An 18,928-nucleotide genomic window follows, 5' to 3' on the forward strand; every position below is an offset into this window, starting at 1 on the left:
TGGTGGCAGAAGGGATCCTAGCAGCAAGAGAGGGTAAGCCTCTGTGTGCCTAAGCTTTTCAAGCCTCTGCTTGTGTTTTATTTATTATTAATCCATTGGCCAAAGGAAATCACTTGCCCAATTCTTCATTTAAGGGATGGAGAAGTAGACTCCGCCTCTTAATGGGAGAAGAGGCAAAGTCAGTCATGTTTCACACAGAGAATTTTAAACAAATTAGTAGCTATTACTGCAGCAATTTAGCACGGGAGGTAAAGGCGTTAGCTACCGGGATATCTAACAGAAAAGGCAGTGAGAGCAGGCTGTGCAAGACCTGGGGGGGGAGGAATGCTTGATGTGTTCATGGGGTAGCAGGGAGATATCAGTGCGACTAGAAGAGGGGGAGCAAGCGGGAAGTAGGAAGAGATACAATCACAGAGGCTGGGGCAGGGTACGATCTTGCAGTCCTTAACAGTTACGAAGACTTTTTGTGTGTGTGAAAAGAGGCACTATGGGAGGGTTTTGAAGCTGGAGAGTGATATGAGCTGACATATCTTTTTAAATGGATTACTTCTGATTGCTGCTTTGAGAGTAGACTGTGGAGAGAGAAGCAGCAATCAGAAGTAATCCATTTAAAAAGATAGGTCAGGCTGCTTGGACTACCTCAGTGATTGATGCAGGTAAGAGATATCAGTAACAATGAAGTTGAGTGTTGATAGGGTTCTATATATATTTTGAACATTGAACCAACAGGATTTCCTGACAGATTGGATGTAGGTATATGACAGTCAGGAAAGCCAAGGTTTCTGGTCTGAGCAGCTAGAAGTATTGAATAGCCACCAAGATGACTGGAGAAAACTGTGGGTAGGGTACTCTTTGAAGGGAACATCAGGAATTCAGGTTTGGATATGTTATGTTTGCCAATCAGACATTGGAATGGAGTTGTCAAGTTTGATAGAGGAGTCTGTGGTACAGGAGCGAGACCTGGAGATAGAAATTTGAGAACATTAAAATACTTAGAGCATCGTATATGTCCAAGAAGTATTTCATAAAATAAATAAATCTAGAATACTTAAAAAATTTCAAGTTTCATCTGTACCAGTGGTATGGTTTCAAGTATGGGAGAAGAGCAGCAGAGCAGTTTGGCTGTAGCTAAAATGTGTCCTTTGTGATGAGAGTAAATTATGAGTTCAAAACGTCATTAATTGCTTGTCTGAATGGTGTTGTGAAACATGAATAAATAAAGCCTGTAGTCTAAATATTTTAGTTGAATATTCCTCTTTACTGAAACGTTTACCAGCTTGTTTCTAATTTGAGAAGTTTATTGACAGGATGCTGTATAAGTAAAAGCCTGAAAAGGACAGAAGACGAAAGTTGAAAGAAAGGGCCACTGATTAGGATAGTCAGTCCTAATCTATTGGGGAGTGTCCTCCTTTGTTCTCTCTGTCTCTAATTTTATTTGTAGACTTAACATAATGCGATGTTCAGGTGTAAGCACTGGGACTAATCCAGAAGCTGTTCTCTCTTAACAAATGCAGAGCTTTGCTGCTGTGGGCTTGACCATTAAACAGGGCTGCCAGACCCAGCCTAACGAACCTATTCATCGGAATTGGACTGTTCAGGAAAGTGAGAAAGGGGCCTCGCTTTTTGTGTAATTTAGACTTGCAGAAATGACCTGGGAATGGCATGGACTGTGTGGAAGAGAAAAAAGCAGATTTATGATGGAGACAGTATTTAGTTGAACCTCCAAATGTTTTCATTCAGCAACTATTTATTAAACACTCTTGTGGGTCAGGAATGCTATCCGCCTGAAATAAATGACCAATGAGACATGTAAATAAGTGATGAAAAAACAAAAAAGAGTGTCTTCACCAGATATTCCCCGCAGGGTAGGCAAGAGGAATTATAAAGGAAATCAGTTCACCTTTAGGTCCCCGAAACCTAGAGTGCTTTGCATATTTTAGCAGTGTATAAATGTGTGTATGAATGGATAAACAATGTGATTCGTTTATCTATTAGATCACTTACAAAATACTGTGGGAGCACAAAGGAGGAAGTGACCAGTTCTTCCTTCTAATGGTGAAAGAGAGATTCCCCAGGTGGGGAACGCCAGCAAGTGTGTAGTGAGAAAGCACGACATGCCCTCAATTAATAAGTTCAGCAAAACTGGATTATAGGGTGAATGTTGGAAGGTGGCATGGTCACAGGTGAGGCTATAATATGATAGACCAAAGTCAAGATGCAAAAATATCTTGTATTGGAATTTACTCTGTGGGTGCTGGTAGGCCATTGAAGTTTTTTTTTTTCTTTTTTTTTTTAAAATAAGAATATTAGGAGGTAGAATTTATGAGAAATTCCTTTAGGAGGACTTCATTCTTTTTTTTTTTTTTTTTTTGGCTGTGCCACATGGCTTATGGGATCTTAGTTATTACCCTGACCAGGGATTGAACCTGCGGCCCCAGCAGTAAGAGCGCCGAGTCCTAACCACTGGACCACCAGGGAATTCCTGGAAAGACTTCACTCTTGAATTGGAAAATCAAATGTTGATAGAATTTTTTAAGTTAGAAACATATACACTGACAGTGAGCACAGCTAGTAAGTCATATAATTTATGGTAGAATCTGTTTTATCCCTTTCAGATAATCTTAGTGTGGGTAAGACCTACACTAGGTAATCAAACTTACGCCAGGGTTATCAAAATATGCAGGATGGCATTGGTTTGTTTTTGAAAGAGAAAGAAATGTATTTTTGCTTTATGAAATTATTGCAAACCTTTTTCTTAAAGATTCTGGCATTTTAACTTGCTTTGAAATGATTTTAGGCTCACGGAAGAATTGCATTAATAGTACAGAGAGTTCCTGTATATTTTTCATCCATCTTCCACTCATGTTAACGTCTTATATAGTCACAGTACAATGACTAAGAAATTAACATTGATAATACCATTAGTTAAACTATAGTAGGATTTTTATAGGTTTTCCACTAATGCCCTTTTTCTGTTCCAAGATCCACCCAGGATACACACGTTGCACTTAGTTGTCATATCTCCTTTCAAATCTGTGATGGTTCCTTGTCCTTTTTGACCTTGACACTTGGAAGAGTACTGGTCAGGTATTTTGTAGAATGTCCCTCAATTTGATTTTGTCTGATATTTTCTAATGATTATGGACTGGAGTAATGAGTTTTTGGGCCACTGGAGTTAAAAACAATTTTTGTTTTATTTTTTAACTTATCATAAAGTAAAATTGATTCCTTTATTTGCTGTACAATTCTATGAACTTTAATACAAGTATAAATTTGTGTAGACACCACCAAAATCAGGATATAGAACAATTCCATCACCTTCATGCTCTGTCCCAATAGTCAGTCCCACCCTCCCCCCAAACCATCCCCTACAACCACTGATCATTACGGTTTTGTCTCTTCGAGAATGTCAGGTAAATGGAATCATATAGTATGTAACCTTTTGACACTGGCTTCTTCTTTCACTCAACATAATGCTTTTAAGAGTCATCCAAGTTGTATTTATCAATAGTTAATTTCATTTTATTGCTGAGTATGGATGTAGTATTAGTATGTTTGTTTATTCCCCCTTTTTGGATAGGTATTTCAGAACACATTATGTGTCCTGGCACTATAACAAGCAATTTAAGTCAATTTTTTGTGGATTTTCAGGGCTAGTTGCTAACGTTAGTTTCTTCATTTCTCTATTTTGACCAGCAATGTAATTAAGAGAAATTGAAGTTCTTGTTTCTTTAACATGTCCTAAAATTCCCCTACTTTTCTGTTTATATTTGGTTCTTTTTATTAAAGAGCAAAAATAATAGCAAGGTGAATTTTTTTCACGTTGCTGGGTTTTAATCTTCGGGGCTGAGCCTTCTGTGATTCAGGCCTACAGCAAAAAGTCAAGCCAAGTAAGTCATCGGTCCACAAGCAATGATGAATTTATATTGAATGCATTTATTTATAAGAAAGCCATAATACTTAGCTTTTTTATTAATCTCCTTGTAAGTAGGCCCTTTAATTTGTTTTATAGATAAATAAGAAATATCAAATAAAAATAGACATAGTCTAAATCAGGGTAGTTTAAAATAAGAGGTTTGACCTCTATCATATTGTCTTAAATTTTACTAACAGCAAAAGGTAGTTGTCTTTTTTTTTTAAGAGCATGGAGTTTTGGTGTATTTTAAGATGAACTTTTTGGAACTTGTGTTAAAAGTCTGTTTGCTTAAATATCCTACTGCCATAAGAAAAAAATGTTTCCAGAATATTAGTATAGGTTTTCTTTTTTTTAAAACCTTTTATTAGTAAAGTGTAATAAATGTAATTGAATTTTTGGAGGACTTTATAAAGTTTCCAGGTTGTTCTGAATATCTGGTAATTTTACATACTACTTTCAATAAACTATATAAAAATTTGAGGAGGAGACTTCTCTTTTAAATGTAGCCTTAATGTGATTTTTGTTTTCAGTTCCTCAAACACTATTCAGAGGCCTCAGAGAGGCTATGGCGTAATAAAATGTCAGAACTAAAGTGGATCTTCAGAATTACCAGATCTCTAGACTCTCCCGATATTTTACAGAAAAAGGAAACTGAAATCCCACAGTGGTGTGAAGTAACTTGTTCACAGTCACAGTTGGTTGTAGAAGCTGCGTGATACAGTTCCTCCCCTCAAGTGGGTAACTGGTTTATGAATGTAGACACAGAGTTGTACAGAATGAACTGCAATACAAAATGGAATGTTCTGGGCAATAAGAAAGGCACTGCTTTTCTTAAACAACAGTCTCTCCATCACCCCAAAAATCTTTTCTTGACCCCTTCACAACAAAATGACTTTCTGTCTTTAGTTTCTCACCCCTCATTCTCCCCTAAACTCTGTCTGATCGGGTGTTTTGCTTGTTTCTTTTTCACCTTTACCACAGCATGAAAATTCTTCTTTCAAGATCAGCAGTCATGTCCATGCTGCTAAATCAACTGTCGTTTTCCTCTCAGACCTCGTCTTATCTGATCTGTTGTCAGCATTTGGCACAGTTGCTCATTCCTCCCTCGTGGAAGTACTCCTACTTAAATTTCAGGGTAATGCCACATTTGCCTTATTTTCCTGCTGCATTTCTGGGTACTTCTTTTCAGCCTTCTTTGCTAGTTCTCCCTCATCTCCCCTACCTCTGAATAGTAGAGTGTCCCCAAGCTTCTGTCATTGTTACCTTTTATATCTGTAGCTTTAATATCAAATATATGTTAATGACTCCCAAATATATATACCTAGCCCAGACCTCTACCCTGGGCTTCAGGACTGTGTATAACAGCTCCAGGACAGTAATACCATTTTGACATCTTTAATTGGATAGCTAATGAGCATCTCAAACTTAATGTGTTCAGTAACTCCTGATCTCCCCCTACCCCAAACCATCGCCATCTGTGTTCACCTTAATGTGTTCAGTAACTCCCGATATCCCCTTACCCCAAATCTATCACAGTTTTGGCAACTGCAGTCTTCCAGTGGCCAGAAACTGAGCTTTGAAGCCTTATTTCCCCCACAATCCACTTGCTGTCCATTCAAAAATCTCGTTGGATATTCCTTAAAAACATACCCATAATTTACTCATATTTTCTTCTGCCTCCTTTGTCTAAGCCATTATCATCTTTTCTGAGTTATTGCATAAGCTTCTCCTTTCTTCCATCCCTGGCCCACTGCAGCTTTTTTTCAACACGGCAGTCAAATCTTATGACTCAGCTACTCCAAACTCTCCTGCTAAAGTCTCTAAACAGTGAGGCTCTCCCTTAGTTTCTAGTGCTCTTCCTCCTTCTGTTACTCTCTTCCTTATTTTCTCTACATGAACCACACTGGCCTCCTTGCTTTCCGTGAACATATCAGGCAAGCTCCCTGTTAGAGTCTTTGCATGGGCTTTTTTCTGCCTGAAATGTTCTTCCTTAGATGTGTCTTCATGGCTAGAGGTCTTTACTCAAAAGTGACCTGGCAAAAGGAAATCTTCCCTAGCTAGTTTGTGTTAATTGTCATATTCTTTTCATTGCTGTTTTATTTTTTCTTATTTGTCCTTATCACTAACATACTACACATTTTATTGTATCTTTTATTTATAATCAACATACTATATATTTAGTTCATAACATTTCTCTCTTCCTGGCTAGAATGTAAGCATCATGTGAGTAGGGGTCGTTATCAACAATGTGTCGTCTTCTTCACTGCTGTATAACAAGGGCCTAGAGAAGTGCCTGGCACATAGTAGGTGCTCAGTGAATATTTGCTAAATGAATGAGTGCCTAAGTGTACCTCAGATCTGTTACTGACTTGACATTGGTCAAGTCACTTCTCTCTGTAGACCTCCTTTTCCTATTTTTAAATGAGACTAGACTGTATCAATGTTTTAGGTTTTCTTAAAACACTGAAAACTTAAATGAATGTAGTATCAAGTTTCCTTGAAAATTTTTATAAGAATTCAGTTACTTAACAGAAAAATTTAAAAACCACTGGACTGAATAGAGGATCTCTAAGTTTCCTTTCAGCCTTGTGGTCAGTTCTTGTAATAATAGTTATAAGTGGGGCAACAGAGGGGAGCCTTCATGTAGAGAAGGCATTTGAACTGAGATTATGAAGGATGGATGAGTAGGCAGAGATAAGGGAAAGGGTAGGAAATAAGGTAAGTGCTTTCCAAGCCCAGAGAAGGCAAACAAATAGGAATGGAGCAATCCAGAAGGTTTCAGTAAGGCTGGAGAGTGTGTGTGTGTGGGGGGGGTGGGGTGGAAGGGGGGAGTGGAGGGGTGGGGGGGTGGGGAGGGAGGGAGAGAGAGGAAAAACAGACCCGAGATAGACAGTGGGGAAGAGGTGGAGAGCGGGGAAGATAGGACTGGAAACAGGTGAAGTGAGGTCAGATTGTGAAAACTTTGAACACCATGATAAGTAGTCCAGCTTTTTGCCTCTAGGGAATCAAAGTTTGTTTTTCAGCCATGAGTGATCGTCACATCACTCACAGAGTTGTTCTTTAGGAAGATTTCTCTGATAGTGGTGAAACGTGAATTGCAAATACGCAGTTGGTGGTAGAGAAAGGGACAGTTAAGATGTTGTTGAGATATTATTTTTCTATGATATGTTGCTTTTACCTGAAGAATAGCAGAGGAGGAGCTGAAGTTTCACTCTCATCTCAGTATAAAAAACAGAAGATTTCCTCTCCACCACATTTGGAGGTTGCTGAATAGTAAGGTGACACGAGTCTTTCTGAGCGGCTGCTGTGTGAAGAGCACTAACTACATTATGTTCTCGGGCTCCGTAGCAGCAGAGCAGTGGTTCTCATAAGCCTGGGCTCTATCCATACCACTGAATCTGTTTCTAGGAGTAGGCACGTATCTTCAGAAGTTTCTTTCGGTAATTTCGGAGGTGCATCCCTGGTTACAATCCACTGAAGTAAAAAATATATTGTCTTCAATATTGAATTTTAAATTGCAAGAGATAATTTCATGGTGATATAAAACTTGAGATTGCACTTAGCATATTACCTGGGAGCATTATAAAGAATATAATTATACAGTCAAGTCTTGGTTATTTTTGACAAGAAAGGAAAGTCTAACACCCAAAATAACACCTACAATAGAATCTTGTAACATAGTTACATGAATTCAGCTATATCAAATCATGGGTCAAATCAAACAACCTAAGTGTCCATTGATGTATGAAGGGATAAAGTAGATGTGGTGTATATATGTATACACACACATACATACAATGGGATACTACTCAGCCATAAAAAAGAATGGAATCTTGCCGTTCATGACAACATGGATGGACCTTGAGGGTATTACGCTGAGTGAAATAAGTCAGACAGACAAATACCATATGATTTCACTTATATGTGGAATCTAAAAAACAAAACAAATGAACAAACAAAACAAAACCAAACTCATAGATACAGAGAACAAATTGGTGGTTGCCAGAGGGGAAGGGGGGTTAGAGGGTAAATTAAATGAGTGAAGGAGGTCCAGTTATAAAATAATTAAGTCATGATGATGTGATGTACAGCATGATGACTGTAATCACTAACACTGTATTGCCTTTTTGAAAGTTGCTCAGAGAGTCTTAAAAGTTCTCATCACAAGGAAAAAATTCTATGGTGACAGATGGTAACTAGACTTACTGTGATCATTTTGCAGTGTGTACAGTATTGAATCATTACATTGTACACCCGAAACTAATATAAAGTTTTATGTCAATTATAACCTCAGTTTGAAAAAAAAAAGGGTGAAATCATGTCTGTTAAAAATATTTTCAGTGTACAGGTAAAATCCTGATACGCTAAAATTTCCCTTCAATGAACTGGTTGAGAAAAGTTACTCATTCACGTCTGAGTTTCTGCTATGTGTTGGACCCTGTCTTAGTGGTAGGAATACAGTAATGAACAAAGCCAGACAAAGCTGTGGCCCCTTTTGCCTTTGGTTTGCCTCTGAAAACACACAGACACTTGACCAGGAGGACATTCTTATGGATGAGTCTTATAATCTGAAGGGGGAAGGGGAAGGGGGCCTTGGTTTAACAAATCTAGTGATAGATAATAGAGAATTACATTTAAGCTCACATTTGGAAATGCTACACGTTGCTCAGAACCTGGGATTATGCTTTGGAGGTGTTAACATCAACAAAATTAATGCTGTCCCACTGAAAGAGTTATAACACTGAATCTTGGTCCTTAAATTTTTATTTTTATATTTAAATAGTAGGGAAGAGTGATTTTGGTCATTTATCGTTTTAATGGTTTGATCTTTTCTTCTTCCATCTCTGGATGGAAACATGTTAGCTGCAGATCCAGAAAGATTCAAACCATGCCTTTTTCTTAGCCCGGGGTTCCTAGATATGAAACTTAGACTGTTCTGTATTTTCATGTACTAGAAGTTCTCAAATTTGAGTTCAAGAAGAGGTAAAAATAAAAGGGAAGAAGAGTGCTTGCTTACACAGTAAATTCTTTTCATAAGTTCTATTTTTAAACAGAAATGAAGTGTCTTAACTTCAACTGGTATTTAATAAATTCATTCAGTTGACATCTTTCTCAGCTAATAGTTCAAATATAAATGTTGGCAATTCCCCCAGGTGTGACAGCTCTATATTAGGATATATACTGACTTTGATATATTTCTAATTTTAGAAATAAACATACCCACAGTATGTACAGGTGCATTATATTTCCATCACAAGTCTAAGATGCCACATTTTATTTCCAAATTTAGAGACCTAAAGTTTGTCATCCTGAAGTATTTGATACTGGTTGCTTCTACTATGAAGCATAATAATAACAGCTAATGTTTATGAAGTATTTACTAAGCGCCTAGTACTGTATTGTACATGAACTGGATTTCTTTTTCAAGTCACATTTGTTGAGGTATAGTTTATGTACAGTACAATTTGCCCTATTTAGTTATACAGTTTTGCGATTTTTGACATGTACAGGTATTATAACCAATACCACAGTCACCATACAGGATATTTCCATCACCCCAAACAGTTCCCTTGTTCTCCTTTGTAGTCAACCCGTTCCCCTCATTCCCATCCCCTGGCAACCACTGATATAATTTCTGTCTTTTTTGTTTTGCCTTTTCTAGAATGTCATATAAATGGAATCATACAGTACGTATTTTGAGTTTGGCTTATTTCATTTAGCCTAATGCTTTTAGAGTCATCCATATTGTATCATCTGTCAGAAGTGTAGAAGTTAATACCTTTTTATTGCTGATAGCATTCCACCGTATGGATGTACCACAACGCGTTCATCTGTTCACCAGTTGGTGGACATTTGCGTTTCCAGTGTTTGGTGATAATGAATGAAACTGCTATAAATATTTATGTAGTTTTTTTTTTTTAAATAGACACATTTTCATTTCTCTTGGGTAAATATCTAGGAGTAGGACAGCTGGATTGTAGGATAAGTGTATGTTCAACTTTGTAAAGAATTGCTAAACTGCTTTCCGCATAGGCATTCCCACCAACAGTGTGTGAGAGTTGTAGTTGTCCCATATCCTCACCAGCCCTTGGTATTGTTAGTGTTGTTGTTGTTGTTTTTAATCTACTGTAATGGTATGTAGTGGTATTCTGACTTTAATTTGCTTTTCTCTATTGAGTAATGACGTTGAGATCTTTTCTCTGCTTATTTACCATCTGTATCTCTTCTTCGGTGAAGTATCTGTTCAAATAGTTTGACCATTTAAAAAATTGGCTTGTTTTCTTATTTTTGAGTTGTGAAAGTTCTTTATATATTCCAAATAGTAGTATATGAACTGACTTTAATTCTCACAGTAATGCTTTGAGTTGGAGGTGGGTACTGTTAGAAGTAATTTCCCAGGATTACACAGCTAATAGGTAGCAGAGCTAGGATTTGAACTCAACCTGTGCTGAACTGTTTGCCAGGTTTTTTTTGTTTGTTTGTTTGTTTTTTTGGTGGAGATTGATTTTTGGGAGCTGTGAATAGAACCAGGATCCAATTCCTGTAGGTGGTAAGATAATGCTTATAGAGACACCCCTGAGCAAAGGGGCAATATATTACAGTAGCAGCTCTGGATTGCCTCTTTGGGAACAACTAAGATGTTTGTTTCTGTTGAAGAGGGGTAATTATTTTTACTTTACATCTCTTACTTCACTTCTACATAGCGGTGGCCAAAAGTACTTTTAAATTACAGTACGAATATCTGCCATTATCAAGTAATAAGGTACTTGATACAAAAGGATTTTCTCAATAGCAGAAGCGAACCCTTTTATATATCTATACTTCATAAAAAATTTCACGCATTTGATGTTAGTCATTTGTTTTTTAAAAACCTTTATCATAATAATGCTGACTTCTAGGCACTTACTATTTGGTGATACCCTCAGGGAGTATGTAGAACTTACTGACCTTTCAGAGTCAGGGCTTCGGACCCCAGTACTTTTAAAGTTATAGTCCTAGTGTTAGGTGCTTTTTAAAAATCTTCTTTCATTATCCACTCTGTCACCTGTTGGGTCGACATCATCCTTTCACTAGTCGCTCTTTCACCACTTATAACTTCTAATTCTGATTAGGTGAAAGATAATCAGATTGTTAGGCTTATTTGTGGATATTATCTAAGATAAATTTTAGCTCTGGGAAACGACTTGGGGGATTTTCCAGTGAAAATTTCCTGTGACTGCTCAGAGGACCTTTTTCCTTGGTGTTTGGGTTCCAGGTAGTCATTCTGGATAAATGAGCTCTAAAGCAAGTTAAATATGACATTTGTCAGTAGAAAATGTGATGTATTTTTCTTTTTAGCATAATTTTTATTAATAATTTGTTAAATCGTGGAGATTATTTTAGTAAAAATATTAGTCAAGCAGTGTTCAGTGGCATGGATAAACAGGCACTTAATGAGCAGAAAGTTAGTTCACAATCATTATGTTTTGTAGCAGTTTGTAAAGTTCCTGTCAGTGACAGCTTGTCCCCTCAGCTGTGCCTCTAGTAAGGCAGAATAATTACTTCCAAGTAATTAACTAAAGGAAGAAAACCTTGCTAAATCTTATTTACTTTTTGTAAAAGATAGGATGAAGGCTAGCTAGTGAGTTGCGCTTCTTCATTTCAAGTACTTTTGGAAGTACTTAATGCTTTCAAGCCATTCTGATCAATTTAAGCTCTTAGAATAAATTAATAAATACTCACCCAGAGGACAGGGTAAGTAGCTGTAGTAATTACCGTTTCCACTGCTTGGGCACATTGTCAGATGTACGATGACTTGGAGAGGAAAACTGCACTGGCCATATGCTTTGTTGACACCCTGGGGCTCACCAGAGCCGTAGCAGGGTGCTTTTGCACACGGTTGGCTTTTATGTGTGGACAGTTTTGTTTGGAAGGTAAAGAAAACTGTGACTATCTCTTGGCAGTAGTAGAGTTATGAACCGTGATTGCATTGATAATTTGTTTCAAATAGAGTTTTGTCAAGCTTGCAATTCTATTTAAAATCATTTTGCTATATTGAACTTTAGTTCCTTTCTAACCCCAAGTTTGCTTTTTTATTCTGAAAACCAGATTAGTAATTCACACTTATTTTTCCACTGAACTTTGAATTTTCTAGTGGATTTTATCTGTTTAGCGAATGTATAAATCTGCATCTGGTATTACAGTGTGCTAGCTTTTCCAGATTACATAGCAATATACCCCTTTTATATAAGAGTTAATGAGTTGCCAGGTTAGACTCAGCAGGGCCATTGTTACATTAAAAGCCAGAAAGTTTGCTGTCTCTCTTCCATTCCCTTCCCTACTTTTTTTTTCCTTCATAGTTTTATTTGGTTGCTATATTAAAATAACTTTTAAAAATTGAGATTTTTATTTTTTAAAACAACATACAGGTTTTTCATTTTGCTTCCTTACAGACTCTGATTCTATCTCATTGTTAATTTTAAATTATGGTAATTAACCTGAGCTGAGTAATGGTTTAATCAAGGTAGACCTTGCTCCTTGGCTGTGCCTCTCTCCTTTTTCTACCCCTCTCCCCGTTTTCACCTGTGGATTCGCATGTCTGACCTAGCAGAGTAATTGGGTCCACGGCAACATGGGCGTGCCTCCCTTAGAAACACTCAGTCTCACATATGACTCATAAGCTGAAGCACAGACACCACTTCCCCAATCTACAGGAGCCATTTTAACAGCACAAAACTTGCCGGATTGCTTTTTACTTTCAAGCCCAAAGGACAGTATCTAAAGAGAACGAGACTATTTGAAGGTAACTTGTTAAGATTTTGCGTGTTTGCTTCTGGCTGTTTCCTGAGCCTGATAAACGGAGGGTGGTTCTTACCTGTCGAAGGACAGGGCTGAATGTGTTCTTTAACTCTCTGGAAAAAATGTGTGTAGTCAGTCACATGCCTGATTGAACTTCACTACTAGGGGGAAACAAAGCATTCAAGTTCTGGAAAGTTTTAGATCTTCTTGGTAAAGCATTTTTTATATTTTGTGTGATTTTTTTTCCCCCCATATGACTTGAGAATAAAGGAGATTTTTCTTACTTTCTTTTTCATACTACAAAGCAAACTAGGTCAAATTCTAATTTTTTAAAATGTAATTGTATTTGTGAGGGTACCCTGTAATTTACAATTAAGTAAACTATATTATTCACCTGTGATTTGGGTGTTAAGAAAAGTTCAAGAGCGAAGATTTTGTTTTGGCGTTTTAGTTAAGGGGAACTTTGGGGACACCTCAGTCATAGGTGTTGCTCATTGACTGTAATGCCCTTTGTAATATCCTTTTTTCTTTCTTTAAAGTAAATGAAATTATACTAAACATTTAATTTTGAAAACTAAATATAAGTTTGAGTAAAATGAATGGTCATTTAGATAACAAGTTAAAGTGATTATTAAATAAAGAGGAAGACAGGCTAGAATGATTCATTTGCTATTAGAAAAAAATAATAAAGTTTTATAATTCACACTGGAAACTTATTCTGAGTAACAGCCTTAGAAGCATAGCTAGTTTCTGAGGAAACGTAGTATTTTGATTTGTGTAAAAAGAAAAAGTAAAGAGTATTAACCTTCTGTCTACACAACTATACTTAAAATTTGCTTGTTTTGAATTAAATAAAAAATACCTAGAAAAGGTTGCTTAGTTTTTTCCTGAAATATTTCTCATTATTGAAATTAGGAGATTCTGGTGTGCCTTGAAGTTCTAGGTGCTCTGAGAAGCTGGATGCAGCAGTATATTGCTTACGAAAGTTATTTGTAAAACTAAAATTTGAATGAAAGTAAAATTTGAATGTGCAGTGATTCCAAATACAGTTTTTAGAAATAAAATTTGCAAAGTCATTTATTATTGACTGTAATGATATTTAGCTAGTTCTTTGGAAATTCGCTGCTAATAAATTTCTAACTGCTTGAAGGCCTGTCAGATGAAAGTGAAGATTTCTAGGCAGTCAACTATTATTTCTTACTCTTTGAAAGGATTGTTCATATTATCAGATCTCAATTTGTGGTCTTATAAGACAGGCACAAGCAGACATTTTACCAGTTCAGCTCTGAGCCATTTGCTGTCATCTTTGTTTGCATATTGCTGGTTTAGTCAGCTTTTGAGTAAGCAGAGGTTGTATTTACTTCTAGTCTGCTCTGTGTGAAAAATCTAATGAAACTTTTTTGCCTTTCTTTCTCTCTTTTTTTCCTCCCGTCTTTCCTCCCTCCCTCCCTCCCTCCCTTCCTTTTCTTTCTTTCTTTCTTTTTTTTTTTTTTTGAGTTTTTAAAGGCCAGTGACCCACAGAGAAAAATCAAGGGGCACACAAATAAGCAAATAATTAAGATTTTATTTATTAAAGAGAAGTAGAAGAATTTAGTTTCTTAAAATGAAGACATTGGTGCAATTCAAATAAAAATAAATACCAGTCATATATTTCAGTTTCTTATTATGTGGAGAAGACTGAGGTGGGGCTTCAGGGAGAAGGGAGGAAAAAAAAAGCATAGAAGCAAAGGAAGGCCAGTACGACTTATTAGGCAGTCCCCTTCCCATCCCACCCCTTTCCTTTTATAAGGTTGAATATGAGTTTAAAGTGAGTCATCAGAATTAAACTTAGAATTACCAATTTGAAGAACTTAGCGTTAAAAAAGACTGAAGATCATCCAACTGCCTCACTTTTATAGTTGAAGAAGCAGTGGCTCAAAGAGGTCTTGTGACTTGCTCAGGGTTATGTAGTGCTTGATGGCAGGCCTTCTAGCCTGGAGCTGCTCATGCTAGCCCACACCAACAAGTGATGCTTTGTTTGAAATGGTCTGTATTTCCTCAAGAATAAATAAAACCTTAATTAAGTTGCTTGGTGATCATTTTGGTGATAAGGTATGACCAAATGAATTAACTAATGATTTTGAAAATGTGTTCAAACTAGTTTCCTTTTTCATCAGAGAGAGGATGAGAATTTCTACAACAGCTTTTTTTCACTACTATTAGAATTTTTTCATAGTTGAAGCATTGTGACATTGCATGTTTAAGATGGGCCTAGGGGAGATGGAAATACAAGGACTTGGGAATTTACGTTGAACTTCCAGATACAAAGACAGGTTTATCTCCACTTTAATTTTACCTCATATTCTTTTGGGAGGGCATATACTGTTTAGTATGATACCTTGTTCTATTAAAGTGTGTGTGTTAAACTTTGCATATGTTTACAAAAATCTGGAGGTCGCTAAACTCTAACAAAAGTACAATCTTGACTTTAACCTTCCTGTAACTAATAATCTCATTCCATTTGTTGTACCCTACTCTTCTTCTTTGAAAGTTTACTTTACATACCAGGCACTTGATTCTTAGAATCTTCTGGGGAATACAAACTCTTTGTCTATTCACTTTTTGATGTGTTTTATTATGGTGGTTGAAATTTACTTTAGATCTGCCTTTCTTTAGGTCTGAAATTTGGATTTTTAAAATGCTTTGCATATGACTGTTGAATCTTCTAAATTTCCAAGTCCCCTAACCTAATTCAGTGTCAGATTCTCCACAGTGTGGTCCTCATTGTCCTAAGCAATAAACAGGGCACAGAAGGCTAGAAAACCTGGGCTCTCGTCTCACAAACTTAGACTCTTACTGGGAAAACGTAGGTGAAATAAGTAAAGAATGGAACCAAACCACTGAGTTGTTAAATTTCGGTTCAGACTGTTTGCCTAGAGGTGAAAGGTGACTGAGGCTTAAAATAGGCAGGAAAGTCTATGAGTCTTTAGGAATTATGAGTATTGAAGAATGAATAGCATTTGTGTAGGTTAAGGAGAGTGTCTTCAATAAGAATAAGAATATAAGCTCTTAGCGAGCAGAGGTGTTTTATTCTATTTCTTCATCTTTTTCAACCTTTGACAGAGTATCAAGCACAAGTGTATAGGCCGGTGTTATTTGCTGCATTAAACCCTTGGCTGCTCAGTTGGGCAGGTCCTGTTAAAGTTAGTGGTAGCAAATCTTTAAAGGGCATGTTTCCTTTTCTCTAATTCTACTTTTTCTCCTCCGGCTCCCCATTCACTACCATCTTGACCACAATATATAATTAAACTAATTATTTTTGTTTTTCAGGTATAATTAGCCTCTTCTTTATCTCTCAGCGAACCATCACACTCTCTCCAATGTTAGTTTTTTTTTTAGTCCCCTTTGCTGCTTCATGGTATCTCTCCATTCTGTTTTTCTTGGGTTAGAGCAAAAACAGCCCCTTCCTGATTTAGGGTAGCATTATAGTCTTGGAAAACCCTTCTCTCCTGGGAAATACACTATTAGTGTTTGTAATTGTTTGAGTCTGGGAGGGAGTAGCTTTTTTTTACCGTATGAGTTTCTTTGGACATTTAACTGCATAGTTGATTGCATATTTGTAGGCTTTGCATTACATTACATCTCGTCTAATGGGACATAGGTGTTCACAGACTCTCATAGAAATGGGAAGAAGAGTCCCATGAGTTGAGTGGTCTGAATATAATTTTGCTACCATCAGTTGGCCAGAATATTTTGCTCCTTTGCTTAGGAGCTGCTTCATATAAATGGTAGGAATTAAATTAGTAATATCATTGAGTCAACCTAAATGATTAGGGCAGTTTTCAACTGTCTGAGCAATCTTTCTCCCATTAGTAGAAGAGGAACTCCTAAAGAGAAAGTTATTTGTCACCTCTGTCTTTGTGTCTTGTCAGACGATCTGTATACTAGAGTAAAAGTGGCTATTGAGCTATACTACAAATGTGTAGGCACCCCACCCTTTTTGAAAAAAATAACTCCTGGGCTGTTTGCTTTGTTGGTAGAGGGGATAAATTATGCAGCTGAGCTTTGGCTGAACAAATTTCTGTGCAGAAACGTTTTGATTTCCTTCTCTTCCAGTAAATAAGTATCTGAATTAATATTGTCCTCATCATCAGAAAACTGTTACTAAACTTCTCTTTTCACTTTCATTCTCTTACCGCTGTAGGAATTCAGAGCTCTTCTTTCATTTGCCTTTTAATACTGAGTAGCAGGGTATCAGCTCTTTTTTTTTTTTTTTTTAAATTAGTTGTAAATCTTATTTTATTTATTTATTTATTTATTTATTTATTTATTTATTTATTTATTTATTTAATTTATTTATTTATTTCTGTGTTGGGTCTTCGTTTCTGTGCTAGGGCTTTCTCTAGTTGCAGCAAGTGGGGGCCACTCTTCATCACGGTGTGCGGGCCTCTCACTATCGGCCTCTCGTTGCAGAGCACAGGCTCCAGACGCGCAGGCTCAGCAATTGTGGCTCACGGGCCTAGTCGCTCCGCAGCATGTGGGATCTTCCCAGACCAGGGCTCGAACCCGTGTGCCCTGCATTGGCAGGCAGACTCTCAACCGCTGCGCCACCAGGGAAGCCCTCAGCTCTTTTTTATCTCCATATTTTGTAACTTGAGATTGGTTGCCAGCATCAAAACAAACCAAAAAAAAAGCACAACAGTAAACAATATGAATGCCTTCTGGAGTTTTTATGAAGATTGATTTAATAATTTTTATATTAAAAAGCTATCAAAATGATGCACATTTTAAAAAATCTAATAAAAAGCCTTTAGTGAAAAACAGCCTCTCTACCCCTTCTCATTCTCAGTCCTGCTGCCTAAAGGCAACCACTTATACAAGTTTTTGGTTTTTTGGTTTTTCAAATTTGTATTTTCTTGCATCTATCCTTTTCCAGTCTTCTACCCCATGGAACAGAAGTTCTTCAAGGTAGCAGGAACCAGTGTGACTGTACATGATGTAAAGTCATGTAAAGTTCATTTTCTACGTGATAGATGCTCAGTAATACAGTGGTCATTGTATTTGTGCAGAGTTGTATGGTACAGTTTTACAAATCTAAATTAAAGAAAATTGGTTATTTTCTGTGTTTTAGAAAACAGCCCTGTAAACAGTGAAACTAGAAAATTTTACAATAAAACTATAAAAATGAGGTGTTGATTTAATAACTGTTAGTTTATGTGCATCTTATTTTTTATACCAAAATACTAAATGGAAGCTGAGTATTGTAATGGAGCAATTCATTATCCTTTTTTCTTTAAAACTGAAATGTGCATGTAGGGGAGCGTATAAAACATATACAGTTTAAATGTAATTACATAGTGTTTACCCATGTCACAACAGAAACAGAGCATGTTTATTAAGATAGAAATCCCCCAGCAGGACTTTCCTGGTGGTCCAGTGGTTAAGACTCCCTGCTCCCAATGCAACTGGCCCAGGTTCGATCCCTGGTCGGGGAACTAGATCCCTCAGGCCTCAACTAAAGATCCCGCATGCGGCAACGGAGATCCCGAGTGCCACAACTAAGACCCGGCGCAGCCAAAGAAAGAAAGAAAGAAAGAAATATTTAAAAAGAAAAAAAGAAATCCCCCACTCTGCCCATGTTTGTTTCTCCTTAAAAATAACTATTATCCTGATTTTTGTGATAAGCTTTTCTTTATAGTTTTACCCCTTTGAACTTTATTTAAATGGATGACACCATATATATTCTATAGTGACTTGCTTCTTTCATTTAACTCTATGAGCTTTATCTTACTTAATTTTAATTGCAGTGTAGTATTGCATTGTCTGTATCGGAATGTATTTATTCTTTCTTGTTGATGGCAGTAGATTGTTTACAGTTTGGGAACACTCTTGCACATAATTCTTGGAGCATACATGCAAGAGCATATGTGAAGAGTTTACAAAGAGTATGGAGAGAATGAATATTTAAGATACTTTAGAGTTTTTCATTATCTTTCCTAGGAACAGATGCCTGCTATTGATGCCTTCCTACCCATTCAACATCTTACTATGGTGTTTTGCTCTGGGGACTAAAATCTTCCAGGACCCTAAACAAATGGGCAGTTGATGCCTTTAGAGTAAGTTGCAAACATTAGTATATTTGACCACTAAACACTAAGCAGTTTAGCATGCCTGTCATTTATTAACTAGAGTTTAATTAGTTCAAACATAATTTTGAATAAAAAACAAATTTTGATAGAATAGATACATTATAAT

At 36.7% G+C, this 18,928-nt stretch overlaps 1 protein-coding gene across 5 annotated transcripts in view; it reads left to right on the forward strand.

Moving 5' to 3' along the window:
- ELF1 (E74 like ETS transcription factor 1) overlaps positions 1-18,928 on the forward strand; it is a 103,952-nt gene that overhangs the window by 15,600 nt on the left and 69,424 nt on the right. For 2 of the 5 annotated variants that reach the window (XM_068526345.1, XM_068526350.1), the window contains exon 1: positions 12,581-12,698. The exons of 1 other annotated variant lie outside the window; for it this stretch is intronic. The gene's annotated coding sequence lies outside the window, so the exon portion shown is untranslated. Of the gene's footprint in view, positions 1-12,580; positions 12,699-18,673; positions 18,790-18,928 lie in introns of those variants that run through there. 2 more of the 5 variants (XM_068526346.1, XM_068526347.1) reach the window with 2 other exon arrangements.

The sequence above is a fragment of the Eschrichtius robustus genome, chromosome 18, assembly GCF_028021215.1.
Source record: "Eschrichtius robustus isolate mEscRob2 chromosome 18, mEscRob2.pri, whole genome shotgun sequence".
NCBI lineage: Eukaryota > Metazoa > Chordata > Mammalia > Artiodactyla > Eschrichtiidae > Eschrichtius > Eschrichtius robustus.